The sequence below is a fragment of the Condylura cristata genome, unplaced genomic scaffold, assembly GCF_000260355.1.
Source record: "Condylura cristata isolate star-nosed mole 26May11 unplaced genomic scaffold, ConCri1.0 scaffold00002, whole genome shotgun sequence".
Classification (NCBI taxonomy): domain Eukaryota; kingdom Metazoa; phylum Chordata; class Mammalia; order Eulipotyphla; family Talpidae; genus Condylura; species Condylura cristata.
In genome coordinates this window covers 50,586,728-50,600,993 of record NW_004567103.1, presented here as the reverse complement: position 1 = coordinate 50,600,993, position 14,266 = coordinate 50,586,728, and the positions used below count along the sequence as shown (strand labels likewise).

The 14,266-nt window shown below is 36.0% G+C and overlaps 1 long non-coding RNA gene across 2 annotated transcripts in view; it reads left to right on the top strand.

The window, feature by feature from the left end:
- The window catches only part of LOC105854034, a 9,885-nt gene extending 807 nt beyond the window's left edge, over positions 1-9,078 (top strand). Inside the window, exons 1-5 of one of the 2 annotated variants that reach the window (XR_001145764.1) lie at positions 1-69; positions 765-815; positions 7,739-7,888; positions 8,475-8,527; positions 9,050-9,078. This is a non-coding gene — a long non-coding RNA (uncharacterized LOC105854034). The remainder of the gene's footprint in view (positions 70-764; positions 816-7,738; positions 7,889-8,474; positions 8,528-9,049) is intronic. The other variant, XR_001145763.1, reaches the window with a different exon arrangement.
- The last annotated feature ends 5,188 nt before the right edge of the window (positions 9,079-14,266 follow it).

Genomic DNA, 14,266 nt, shown 5'->3' with positions numbered 1-14,266 from the left:
TCTACCTCGTGCGGCCAGCGCTGGGTCTGGGCCCGCGGGTGTCCCAGGCTCCGGCCGCCGCCTCCTCAGGTGGGCGCGGGACTGGAGGTTGTGCCTCGGGTCAGGGCGGGCCCGGAGCCGCTGGAGGCTGGGACCCTGCTGAGCCCGCGATCCCGCAGGGTGGCTGGGCCCACAGATGGCGGGGCTGGGGTCTCTGCACCGCTGACCCCCCCGACCCTTCCATGCTTTCTGCTCTGCGATCTGAGCTCACCTAAGCTGTCGCTGGGCCGCCATGACAGGCCCCACCGTGCCAGGAGGCCAGGGGGCCACAGGGCTAGGTTTGCCCCAGTCCTTTCCCCAAGTGCCTGTTCTTCCTTTCACTCAACAGGAAGACTTGTGGGGGGAGGGGAGGCTATTGAGGGGGGTGGAGCAGGGGGGTTGGGTGGATGGGAATGTAGGAGCACATAGTACAATCAGTACAGAAAACTATTGAGATGTTTGAGAATTCTTAAGGTGGGAGTAAACCTGAAGAAATGATTGTTTTACTTTTAATAAAATCAGTTCTCCTTAATGACTCTCCACTCTACCTCTCCTAGTCTATTCTCAAAATAGTCTCATTAATTACTGTTTACCCATTTTACAGATAAGAGAGGCCCAAAGCCATCAAGTGCCTTGCGCAACATAGTGCAATTAATTGGTGCAGTAAAGCTTCCAATCCAGAAGATTCCTTCTCAAAAACCCACATACTATTTGCAATACTAATTTACTTTTATGCTCACCCTCAGATACAGCAATGCAACTCTGAAATTCTGGATGATGCTGTTTCTGCTCTGCCTGTAAGTGCCCCCTTTCCATTCCACTGTTGAGGGTTTCCAAATGTTTTACACACTCTTTGTTCTTTGACCAAATTAGGTAACATCTGTCCCTGGCATCTGTTTCACCAGGTTTTCTTAACCTCCACAACCTCTGCCCAGGAAACTGCAAAAACTGTCTACAGAAGAAACAGGGAAAAGCCCTCCTTGTGTCCTTGCTTTTCCTCTCAACCCCCAGACCCCCCAATCCACCCAGTCCTTGCCACTGCCAACACCACACACGCACACCGAGCACTGCTGACACACTAGAATGGATAACTCCCAGCCTGTGTGGAAACCTAGAGTACTCCATAGAGGCAGAAAATCTGAATAACAGAGGTTAAAGAACCCCACTTCTTCGTTTTCCTTCATTCAAAGTTAGAGCAGGACTCATCTAGGAGTGGATATGGTCTCCAGGATGCTTTATGCAATCTCAAGTCAGGACAAAATGGTAGTTCTCCTGATGAATAAAATTAGTAATACCAATCATGAAATAGTTAACGTGTATTGATACTATGTGCTACCCTTGACATCCTTTTTCCCGAATTATGGTCTGTTTGCTATGTGTAGGCTTTAAAAGACTTTACTAAAAAAAAAAAAAGCACAAATATATAGGGGTCATTTCAGTCAAAGTAGAAATAAAACATTGTTGTCAACACCATCCCTATTTTCAGCCAAAACTCTCCTTCTCTTCTAAAAATGCTATAATATGAGCATTCTGATAGGAGAATGAATTTACAGCTGAAGTTTTTGTCTCCTCCTCTTTCTCCCTGTCTGTCTTAAACACACACACACACACACAAACATGCACGCACAGGCACACGCACATGCGCGCGCGCACACACGCAATGCCTACTGTTTTTGCTAGAGGAAAGGATAGTTGGAAAATGCTTATATCTTTGGAATCAGTAGAAATACTATTTCAGCATAAAATTTTAACCTCAATAAGAATGTCATTGGTTGGAATGAGATCACAATTGTGTCTTCCCTCTTTGGGTAGTTTTTCACTTAGTGAGAATCCAGGGAGTATCCATTTGCAGGCTTTATGCTCTTCCTCTAACCCCCATGAGTAAAAATTATAATACTTGGAGTCATTAGGAGCAAAAAACCAAAAGAACTAGTCTCTAAGGAATGAGAACCTAAATAGTTTTGCCATGTAGATCAGCATTAAATATTGAATTTATTCCCAAATACCTTGAGGAGCTGTACTAAGGATTAATAGAATTAGTTCATTCACAGTTTTGAAGCAAGTCAACAAAAGAAACTAGGTTTTGTGTCTAAGAGGTTTACAAAAAATGATTCTAAATAAAGAGCTCTGCAATATAAAAGGGGCAGAATAACTACTAGACCAACTAAAACCTAAAAGAATTCAGAGGCATTTTTCTATCTAAAGGAAAGTTTAAGTTTCCTCCCCATGATTAAAGAGTTCTGAAACAATGAAGCAAATATCTTGGTACCAAAGAATTGGCCCTCCCCTGGGTGGCTGTTGTCGTTTTTTGGTTTGAGTCTGTAAGTTTGGAAAGGAAGCCTTTGCTTCTGGCCCCTCCCCTACAATGAGGATTTTCTGCCCCTTTCACCTTTCTTTCCTGTCTCCCTATAAGCATCCTGTCCTTCCTGCCCTCAAGGAAATGTGTCCTCCTTAGTTCCTCTCTTCTTTTTCATCAAATCAAGTTTCTTAACCCTTCATATTGGGAAAAATAACATACAGAGAAGTGGTTCACTAACAAAAATTGTATAATGACCTGTCACTGAAAAACCCCTAATGTCAGGTCATGAAGTGGATTATTGTCTGTATTCCAAAAAAAACTTTTCCTCCAACCCAGTTTTAATAGTAATCAACCATAAGTATCATACCTAAACACAATAGAGTAGGTCACTTGGATGTTATCTTTATATAAATGGATTCATAGAGTGTGGTCCTTGTGTGCTTGACTTTGTTCCTTTAACGTAATATTTACAGCATTCTTCCAAGCTTATGCAAGCAAGTAGCTCTAATTCTTTCATTCTTACAAATAGTCTTAATTCGCTCATTCTTCTATTGTCTGTAAATACAATTTATCCATTCTACTACTGATAAATATCTGGGCTGTCTTCCACTTTTGGCTACTAATACTGCAGCAGTGAATGTTTTGTACACTACTTGGTACACAGTGCATGCATTTCTTCATACTGTGTATTCAGGAGTGGTATTGTGAGGTTATTATATGTGTATGTTCAGCCTTAGAAGATACTGCTAGTTTACCACCAGCAATGTCTAGGTTTCCCTGGTAGAATTTAGTACAATTTCCACAATAGACTGTATGGTGAATATTTAGCAGTATCTTATTGTGGAATTTGACTTTTCTTGTTGACCAATATAGTTGAACACTTTTTCATGGTATTATTTAGTATTTACGTGTTCTCTCTGATATATGTCATTTCATGTTCTAGACCAATTTTATGATTTTTTTACTCTTTTATAGGAATTCACTTTATATCAAAGGTAATAGTTCTTTGTTGCTTCCAAGTTTTGTAAATTGTCCCATTCTGTACCTTACATTTTAGATGTCTTGATGGTATTGTTTGATAAACAGAAGTTCTTAAGTCTAATTTAGCCAAATTAATTTTTATGATTATATTTTTTATATCCTGCTTAGGGATTTTCCCTATATATTCCAAAAATTACTTTGGCTTTGTCATTAAAATCTGTGATGCACTTGAAATTGAATTTTTCTTTTTTTTAAATAGAAATATAATTGGCATACATTACTTTAATTTCAATTGTAACATATAATTTGACCTTTCTATCCATTGTTAAATGATCACTACAATTATTCTGCTTGCCATAGTTTCTTAGCAACAATCAAATATATATTGCCATACTTTGATTATCATTCCATCTACTTGACTTATTTCATTTATTACTTGAAGTTTGTATCTCTTAATTCATTCATCCATTTTACCCACCATTCAATCCTCATCCCTTCTGTAACCACCAATCTGTTTTCTGTATATGATTTTGATATATTTTTTGTTTGTTTATTAGATTCCATATATAAGTGAAATTATATGTTATTTAAGCCCTATCTGTCTGTATCTATCACTTTAGCATAAGACTCTTCTGGCCATCCAAATCTATTGAAAATAACAAGATTTCTTGATGGCTGCATACTGTTCCATTTATATGTGTGTGTGTGTGTGTGTGTGTGTGTGTGTTTGTATGATTAGTGATGGTGAACATCTTTTCATGTGCCTATTGGCCATTTATATGGCTTCTTTGGGAAAATGTCTCTTCTTTGCAAACTTTTTAAATTTTTCTTTAACAAAATTAATTTGAATCATGGAGTTGTATAAGTTAAATTCAATATACTAATATTTTGTTGAGAATTTTTGCACCTATATTCAATGAGAAATATTAACTTATAAATTCCTTTTCTTTCTTTTTTTTTTTTTTTTCAGTATCCTTGAGTTGTTATTAGGATAATGCTGGCTTCATGAAATGAGTTTGGAATGTTCCCTCCTCTGGAATTGTTTGGAAGAACTTGAGATGTATTAAATCTTATTTGAGTATTTAGTAGATATTTAAATGTCCCTATGTTGGTGTATAAGGTTTTACAACTATGATATCCTCTTGTTGGACTGTTCCCTTTATCAATATGTAGTACATTTATTTGTCTTATTGTAGCTTTCATTTTAAAGTCTTCCGTGGATGATACAATTATAGGTTTCTTTTTGTTGTTGTTGTTACTTTTTCCATTCCTTCACTTTCAGTAAGTATGTGTCTTTATTTTTGATATGGATATTTAGTAGGCATATATAGTTGAGTCCTTTATTTTTTTAATAATATAATAGCTTATTTTTACATCATTTTGTGCATTTTTTCATCTCAGTTGTTATCTCCCTGGGGTTCCAATCACCAAATCACCCATGTGCCATCACTATAGTCCAGTGCATTTCCCTCCCCCTACTGTTTTTGATCCCATTCCCCATTCTGCCCCATAACATGTCACTGGTATATAGCTGTTTTTTATTATTTTTTTTTCACCTGGTCCGTTATACTCCTGCTATGTGTGAAACCATACGGTATTTTTTCCTTTTATTTCTGGCTTATTTCACTAAGCATGATCTTTTCCAGCTCCATGTTGCTGCAAAAGGCATGTGTTTATTATTTTTTTTGGTTGCTGAGTAATATTCCATTGTGTGTATGTACCACATCTTTTTAATCCAGTCATCTACTTTTGGGCATTTAGGCTGTTTCCATGTCTTTCCAATTGTAAATAGAACAGCAGTAAACATGGGGGTGCAGGTATCTTTTTGAATCAGTGTTTTTGTGTCTTTTGGGTAGATACCTAGGAGTGAGATTGCTGGGTCGTAGGGAAGCTCCATGTTTATCAGTTTGAGGAACCTCCAAACAGTTTTCCATAGTTTTCATCCCTACCAGCAGTGCAGGAGAGTTCCTTTTTCTCCACATCCTCGCCAACATTTGTTGTTGCTAGTTGTTTTAAGATGTGCCATTCTTACTGGGGTGAGGTGATATCTTATTGTTTTAATTTGCATCTCCCTTATTACAAGTGATGTTGAACATTTTTCATATGCTTGTTGGCCAGCTGCATTTCCTCTTTGGAGAAGTGTCTTTTTAGCTCTTCTGCACATTTTTGATGGGGTTGTTTATTTTTGTTGAGTTTCATCAGTTCTATGTATATATATCTTTGTAATCAATCCTTTATTGATAGTTTTGTGTAAGAAATTTTTTTCCCATTCAGTGGGGTGTCAGTTTGTCTTTTGTAATGTCTCTTTTGCTGTACAGAAGCTCTTTAACTTGATGTAGTCCCATCTATTTATCCTTGCCTTCACTATCATTGCATTGGGTGTTGTATCTTCAAAGATGTCGCTGAAGTGTTTGTTATGTAGTATTTGGCCCATCTTTGCTTCCAGATATTTTATAGTTTCTGTTCTTTTGTCTAGGTCTTTAATCTACTTTGAGTTAATTTTTGTGTATGGTGTGAGGTTTTTCTTTTTTTTTTAATCCACCCAGTCACTCTGTGTCTTTTGATTGGAATGTTCCATTAACATTTAAGGCGGTTATTGGTAGATATGTATTTATTGACATTTTCTTAATTGCTTTCTGGTTCATTTTTAGTTCCTCTCATAGTCTCTTAGCTCTCTTTCTTTATGGCTTTGGTAACTTTTTATAGTGTTATGGTTAGATCCCTTTCTCATTTTTTTTGTGCTTTTATTTGTAGGTTTTTGCTTTTGTGGTTGCCATAAAGGTTCACATGCAATATCTTATTTTATACCTTTCTGTCTTAAGTTGACAGCAACTTAATTTTGAACTCATATTTTTATCAAAAAAATGATACTTTCATTCCCTCACATTTTATATTTTTTTATTACATCATTTTTTGGCGTAGTTGGTCCCTCCACTGCTTATAATTTTATTTTATAATCTTGTCTTTTAACAGTGGTGTGCTAGTTTGGGGGCCTCCCTGGTGGTGCAAGGGGTCAAAGTGCAGTATTGTTGTGCTCCCCACTCTGTCTCTGGTGAATCCTCTCATTCCCCATGTCTTTGTCCTGCACCCTGGTTCTTAAATTCATGAGTAAATAAATATTTTAAAAAACAATTTTGTGCTAGTTTTATAAGTAGTTAATCCACTACCTGTACTAAAGCAGACATTTTCTTTTAATTAATTTATATTTAAGCGAGGTAATACTGGGGTATCCTGATCAGGTATTTTTTTTCCAACGGGATTTTTCTTCCTTCTTATGTTTTCTTGCTTTATCTTAGTATCATTTCTTTAGAACTTAAAGAATACTACTTAATATTTCTTGTAGCACTGATGTTGTATTGATGGACACCTTTAAGATATGTTTTTCTGAAAAAAAAAAAAGAAAGAAAAGAAAAATTTACCCCTCCTTTATTTTGAATTACAACTTTGCCAGGCAAAGTATTCTTGTTTGGAACACTTTTTCTTTTTAGCTCTTGCCACCCCTTTCTGTTATACAGACTGTTTAGCAAATAAAAGTGCTGATTGCCTTATGGGAATTCCTCTTTTATGTAACATATTGAGTTTTTTCTAGCTACTTTAAAAATTCTTTTATTTTTTGCATTTTGATTATAAGATGCCTTGGTATGAGTCTCTTTGAGTTCCTCATCTGGAGCTCTTTGTGCTCTCTATAACTGAATACCTGCTTCCTTCACCAGAGTGGGGACGTTTCAGTCACTAGTTCTTAAATAAGTTTCCTACCTCTTTCTTTTCTTCTGGGACACTTAATAATTGAGATGTTATTCTGTCTTAGTTTACTTAGAGATGTTATTTTATTTTAGTTTAGTTTAGGTCTCATAAACTATCTTCATTTTAAAAAAGATATTTTACCCTCTTTGTTTCTCTGTTTAGGTAAACTACACGCCCCTATCTTTGAATTTACTTATATTCATTCTCTGTTTCATTAATTCTTACACTGAGCACTTCTATTTTTTCAGTTCAATTATATTTTTAACACTGTGACTTCCATTTGGTGCTTTCTTGTATTTTCTATCTATTACTGTGTTCATCCATTCTTCTCCCAGGTTCAGTGATCATCTGTATGATTGCTTTAAATGTTTCTCATAATTTTCTTATCTCTGTTTCATTAGGTCCTTTTTTTTTTGAGGTTTTATTTTGTTCTTATATTTGGAACATATATTTGGAACATATTCTTCTGTTTCTTCATTTTACTTCACTCTGTGTTTCTATGTATAGTTTCTCCCAGTGTTGAGTGTCTTGCATTAAACACTGTCATTTAACTTGCCCTATTTTTTTGGTTTTCTCTTAAAAATTTGTGGTTGTCTAGGCAGCCTGGTTTATTCTGGATAGGCCTCCAGTGTAAAATATGTGCCAAGACCTGTTAATGTGATAAGGGAAAGACTCATTTTTAGCATCTATTTTCAGGGTAATTGAAGGCTACATGCTCAAGTACCATCTTTTAAAGGATATTGATAGTATGGTCCTGCGGTGCTGCAGTCGTATACTCTGCCGATATTCAGTCTCAGTGAGATGGAGGTATTCTCTTGGGAGCAGCTGCAAAAATCACAGTCCTAGGTGAGTCTAAAATCTCATTTCTGGGAGGTATTGCAAGTTCTAGCAAGGCCAAGGACAAACACAGAGCTTGAGTCCCCAGATCTATGTATCCTAAGAGCTTCCTGATGCTATTGCAGCTGATGGGGAGCATCAAGATCTGGATTGCATTGAGCACCATATTGAGCAATGTAGTAGTAGTGTCTGTTATGTGTGATGCACCTGACCCTTTGGTTTTCAAAAGTAGTTATTTTGAGGGACCTATATCTACCAACAAGGTCAAAAATGTTAGGATGCATCATATGGGACAAGAACCCCTTACTCCTCAGGGATATGCTCCATATTTGTCAAATAGTTCCTTTTTGTCAGATTGGTCACTGTATCTGAAATGTGGTATCTTGGTGAGATTGAGTCTCTGTCTTCCCTATCCTTTTTGTTGTGATTCTTTTTATCTCTTGTGGTGGGAAAGCTATTCAGCTTGTTCTCAGATCTTTCTTAAAGACAGTTATTCCAGATACACCTATATATTTGGTTTGTTCATGAAGAGATGATCCTGGGATCTTACTACACTGCCTCTTTAAACCCTGACTCTTATTTTTTTTTCTTTCAGTATGAAGATGTGAGAGTGTAGTGACCATATATTAAGTTTTTTTTTCCTATATGGTAAGTAATTACAACAGTTTTTTGTTTTTTTGGTTTTTTTTTTTGAAAATACTGTTTCATCATACTTTGGCAATGCCTCCCTTATCATCACTCAATTGTCTATCTATAATGAGTCTTTTCAGGACTTTCCCTTGTATGTCATTGGTTTACAATATTTACAATAATATTACCTTAGATACTACAGCTAATAAAAATCTTATTATTCAGTAGAACAAGGTTTTTAATTTGTATTTTTTTACAGTTTATTAATTTTAGAGCTAGTTCCACAAATTCCGTAAATACTATGATTTTCTTTGAATTGTTTGAATTTATAAATCAACTTAGGGAGAAATAATATTTTTCAGAAATAACAATCCAATCCATGAAATAGCTATCTTTCCACTGATTATGGAAAGTTTAATTTCTTGTTTTGTGAGTTTCTGCATAACTAAATTGTACATGTACTGTTAGATATGTACTCTAAATATTTGATATTTATCAGTATTTTAGATACCTTATTGATTTTCTGTCCTTTGTCATGAGAAAAACAAATGACTTCGGCCCTCCCTGGTGGCGCAGCGGGTTAAAGCACAGCACTAAGAAGCTTAAGCCACTTCCGCATGAGTTCGATCCCGGCCTGCCCCAGAGGTGACCACATGGTGCGGCAGACCTCTCCTGACCCGCCCGCTGCTCCCCGCAGCAGTGTTCTGCTCCCCACTTTATCTCTGGTGAAGCCTCTCGCCACCCCTGAACCTCTGGCCTATACCCCAGTTCTGTAATGCATAAATAAATAAAACTTTAAAAACAAAAAACAAATGACTTCTGACAATCTTTTCTAACCACATAATTTCTTTCATGAATTAATTCTAAAAATTCAGCTGTAAATATTTTAAAGTTTTCTGTATATATGACCATATTTTTTTTGAATAATGTTAATTTATGTATGTAGTTTTAATTTTAAATCCCCTAAGCCTTACAACACAGCTTTACTACACAGCTTAGAAACACAGTGATGAACATGAGTATTGATAACATAGACTCTAGTCTTATTCTTCATCTCAAGAGATAGCTATTAGAATATTATTCCACACTTCCATCATTGATGTCATTTATCATCATCATAGGAAAAGGAGTCCCTTATATTCTGTTATCTGAGAAATTTTACCATAAATGGATATTGGAACTTATTAAGCAGTTCTTCCTAATCTATTGAGCTGACTATGTTGTTTTCCTTCATTCTATTCAAGTAATGAATCATGTTGATATTTAATAGAAAATTTAATTAGTATCATAGAATGAACTCTACTCAATCTTTAAAACTATTTTTGATAAGTTTGCTGATACTGTGTTTTACAGTGTTGCACTTATGTTCATGAATGAGACTGACCTTTAAATTCTTTTCTCATAATATTCTTTTGAGGTATTGGTATAGGCTTATAATGGGCTCATTAAAAGTGGGGAGCATCCACTAATGTTTTATTTCCACAGAGTATAAATGAGATCAGTGTTATGTGTTTCTTCACACTTGATAAAATTATGTGTAAGTTCATCTGTCTCTGTGGGAAAGTTTTAATAAATGTCAACATCTTTAATAAGATTATTTGAAAGTCTTCATCTTAGTATTGGTTTGACAAGTAATGTTTTCTAAGAATTTTATCTTTCGTTTGAATTTTCAAATGTTTTAGCAGAAAAGTAGTCATATGTTTCTCTTAACTTTTAATCCTAAAGGATTCCCTGTGTTATGTGCTTTATTTTTAGAATTGAGTGCTTGTGTCTTCTCTTTTTTTGTTCTTGACTATATTTCCCAGAGTTTATTAATTTAAATTTTTTCAGAAATTACTTTTACCTCTGTTCATATTCTATCTGATTTATTTATTTTCTTTTACTTTACATTCCTGCTTTTTCCTTTGGTTTTATTTGCTGTACCTTTTCCCCCCAAATTTTTACATGGATACTTTTAGTTCGTTCTTTGATATTTAGCTTTACGTATTTTCTGATAATCACAGTGAACGTCATATATTCCCTTTTAGATATGAACTTAGATATATCTAATCTCCTAAATTTTAATGTTATATTTTCATCATTACTCAGCTCAAAATATTTTATTCCATTGTGATGGAGATTTTTCAATCTTTTGTCTTTTAAAAATAATGTAATTTAAATACCTTGTTTTCATAGAATATACTTTATATGATTTCAGTCTTTTCAAAGTTGTGAAACTTGCTTTAAGGCCCAGTATATAGTCATTTTTAGTAACATTATGTGTGTATATGAACAGAAGGTATTTGCTGCAGTTTTGAGATATCTTGTTTTCCACATATATCAATTAAGTCAAATATGTTAATCATGCAGTTTAAATTCTCTGTATGCTTATTGACTTTTTTTTTTATTAAAGATTTATTTGTGCATACAGAATTGGGGTACAGGCCAGAGGCTCAGGGGCTGTGAGAGCCTTCACCAGAGAGAGAGCAGAACAGGCAGATTGCCGAAGTACATTACTGAGGGGAACAGCTGGCGGCTCAGGAGAGGTCTGCCATACCATGTGGTCACCTCCGTGGGCAGGCGGGAATCTTGCGGAAGTGGCTTTAGCTTCTCAGTTTAACCCGCTGCGCCACCAGGGAGGGCCCGCTTACTGACTTTTTAATTGGCTTGTCCCATCTTTTCCTGAGAGATGTTATGTTAAAATCTCCCACTATAATTTTTTCATTTATTTTTGCTCTATATGTGTGGTTTTTGCTTACTATGTTTCAAAGGTATATGTTTAGAAGTTAAATTTTGCATGTTTTACAAAGTAGGCCTTTAAGGCTCCTAGGTAAGTAGATGCTTTTCACATTTTGAATTGTCCCCCCTGTACAGTCTAAAAAACCTGGCTGCCTTAAATCTTTATCTGACATTACTACAATGATGTTTTTATGGATCATGTTTTATAATATATCTTTTCCACGCTTTCTCTGTTAACATTTTTTTTTTAACATTTGTGATCTGTGTATCAGAGGGCTTTTTTGTAATTGACTAAAATTTATGGTTCTTTTTTTTTGTCCAGTTAGACAATCATCAATTTTAATGGAAGCATTTGAACATTTTGGGTTAAATTTCTGTTCCATTAAATACTGTCTCTTTTTATCTCACCACTCTTCCTCACCTCATTCTTTCTTATCTTCTTTTTGCATTATTTTTGTATAAATCTCTTTTTTTCCCATCAGCTATCCATTTGTCACATCACATGCCTTCTTCAACCTTTTCCTTCCTGCTCTGTACAAGAGAGGGCCAATTTTATGGATGATATTAAAACACTTCCTTGCTGACTGATGCCTGGTTGACTTTGTTGAATAAAAGTCACCAGCCGAAGACTGAACAGGGAAGAATGTGATTTTTTTTTAAGATTTATTTATTTGTGCATACAGAACTGGGGTCCAGGCCAGAGGGGCAAGGGCGGTGAGAGGCTTCACCAGAGACAGAGTGGGGAGCAGAACAGGCAGGTCATCGAAGTATACTGCTGAGGGGAGCAGCGGGCAGGTCAGCAGAAGTCTGCTGAGCCATGTGGGTCACCTCCGGGGCAGGCGGGGATCCAACTCATGGGAAAGTGGCTTTAGCTTTTTAGTGCTGTACTTTAACGGGCTGCACCACCAACGATGGCCAGGAAGAATATGAATTTAGGGTATTTATTTTCTTTTCCCCTTATCTGCTAGGTTGAATGGTTCCCCTCCAGCAATAAACATCACATATTCAAATGTTACCTATTTTTTTTTTTTAAGATTTATTTATTTGTTCATACAGAACTGGGGTCCAGGCCAGAGGGGCAGGGGCGGTGAGAGGCTTCACCAGAGACAGAGTGGGGAGCAGAACAGGCAGGTCATCGAAGTATACTGCTGAGGGGAGCAGCGGGCAGGCCAGGAGAGGTCTGCCTGGCCATGTGGTCTCCTCCTGGGCAGGCAGCAGGCGGGAATCGAACTCATGCGGAAGTGGCTTCAGATTCTCAGTGCTGCGCTTTAACCCGCTGCGCCACCAGGGAGGGCCCAAATGTTACCTATTTTTATGTAACCCTGTGTGAATTTCTGATTTGGAGAACTATACAAATGCTAATATTTTGGCTATTGTTAGTGCAGTGAGTAATAAACTGTCTTTAGCCTCTAGTCCAGGAGTCTTGTGTCTTCTGCAGAATCTTGAAACTATAATAGGTTATTTTAGCAGCTTATAAATCAAGTAAAGTTGCAGATTCTTCACAATTCTTGACACATTGAATTTCTGCGCTATTTCCTTTGTTGTATTTTGTTTAAATTTGCTCATCTCTATAGAAGAAAGCCTTTATTAAACTCTTCAAATTATCCAGGTTAGGTGTGGTATCTTTTTTTTCCCTTTATTAACTTGGAAATAATGCACATTTTTACTATTCTTTTAATGTTTGTATCAACCTATAGCATTGACTTATCAAAATATACGTGTTCATTTAATTTAATCATCTTTCCAGACAATCCTAGGATCTCAGATGACTTCAGCAATCTATGAGGATACCACTTTTTCCACATGTAACATTTGTCATTGTGTTTTTGGTTTTTTTTTTTAAGTATGGCCATTCCATACATTGCCAAATGATATTTCGTTTTGGTTTTGATTTGCGTTTCCCAAATGGATAATGATATGGAATATCTTTTCATGTATTTACTGGCCATTTGTATACCTTATTTGCAGAAATGTCTAGTCATATGCTTTGCTCATTTTTTATCTGCAGCATTTGTCTTTTATTTTGACTTATAAGTGTTCTCTAGCTCTTCTAGGCATATCAGATTTATGATTTGGAAATATTTTTTCTAATGGGATGAGGTTTGGCTTTTCACTTTCTCGATGATCTCTTTCAATCACAAAGTGTTTTTTTGTTGTTGTTTTTGACACTTGTGCTTTTGGTTTCATACCTATGAAGACCAAAGTAACAAAAATTGACTCCTATATTTTCTTTTATGAGTTTTATACTTTACATTTAGGTGTAGGGTACATTTTTATATAGAATCTGAGAAAGCAATCCAACTTTGTTCTTTGGCATGTATATTTCCAGTGGTCCAGGCACCACTTATTGAAAAGATTATTGGTTTTCATTAAATGTGTTGGTATCCTTGTCAAAATCAACTGACTACACAAGTATTAGAGTTTATTTCTGGGCCTTCAATTTTGTTGATCTACATGTTTTTCTTATGTCTATATTTTTATCATTGTAGATTTATCCTAGGTTATGAAATTGAGAATTGTGAGTCCTCCAACTTTGTTCTTTACGAAGACTGTAAGTTATCATGGGTTTCTCATAAATTTGAACACTAGCTTGTTAGTTTCAGCAAATGAATAAGGTGAGTTTTTGTGTTTTTTTTTGCACAGAAGAATGGGTACAGGGGGTGAGAGGATTCACTGGATTCAGAAAGGAGAACAGAACAAAGAACAAGCAGATTTCCTAAAATACACTGCTAAGGGGAGCCATGGCAAGATGGAGGGAGCTGCTGTACCATATGTGGATCAACTCCCTGGCAGGAAAGTAGGAGGTAGTGGTGACAGCACTGAGACTTAACCCCTAGGCTACAGGTTGAGATTTTGATAAGTAGTGTATTGAATCTGTGGTTCAGTTTTGGGTATTGTCTTTTAAATATATTAATCCTTCCAATCCATGAGTATGGACTATTTTTCCATTTATTTGATTTTTTTTCTTTAGTTTCTTTAATGATGTCTTATAGTTTTCACATTAAAAATGTTATACTGGGCCCTCCCTGGTGGTGCAGC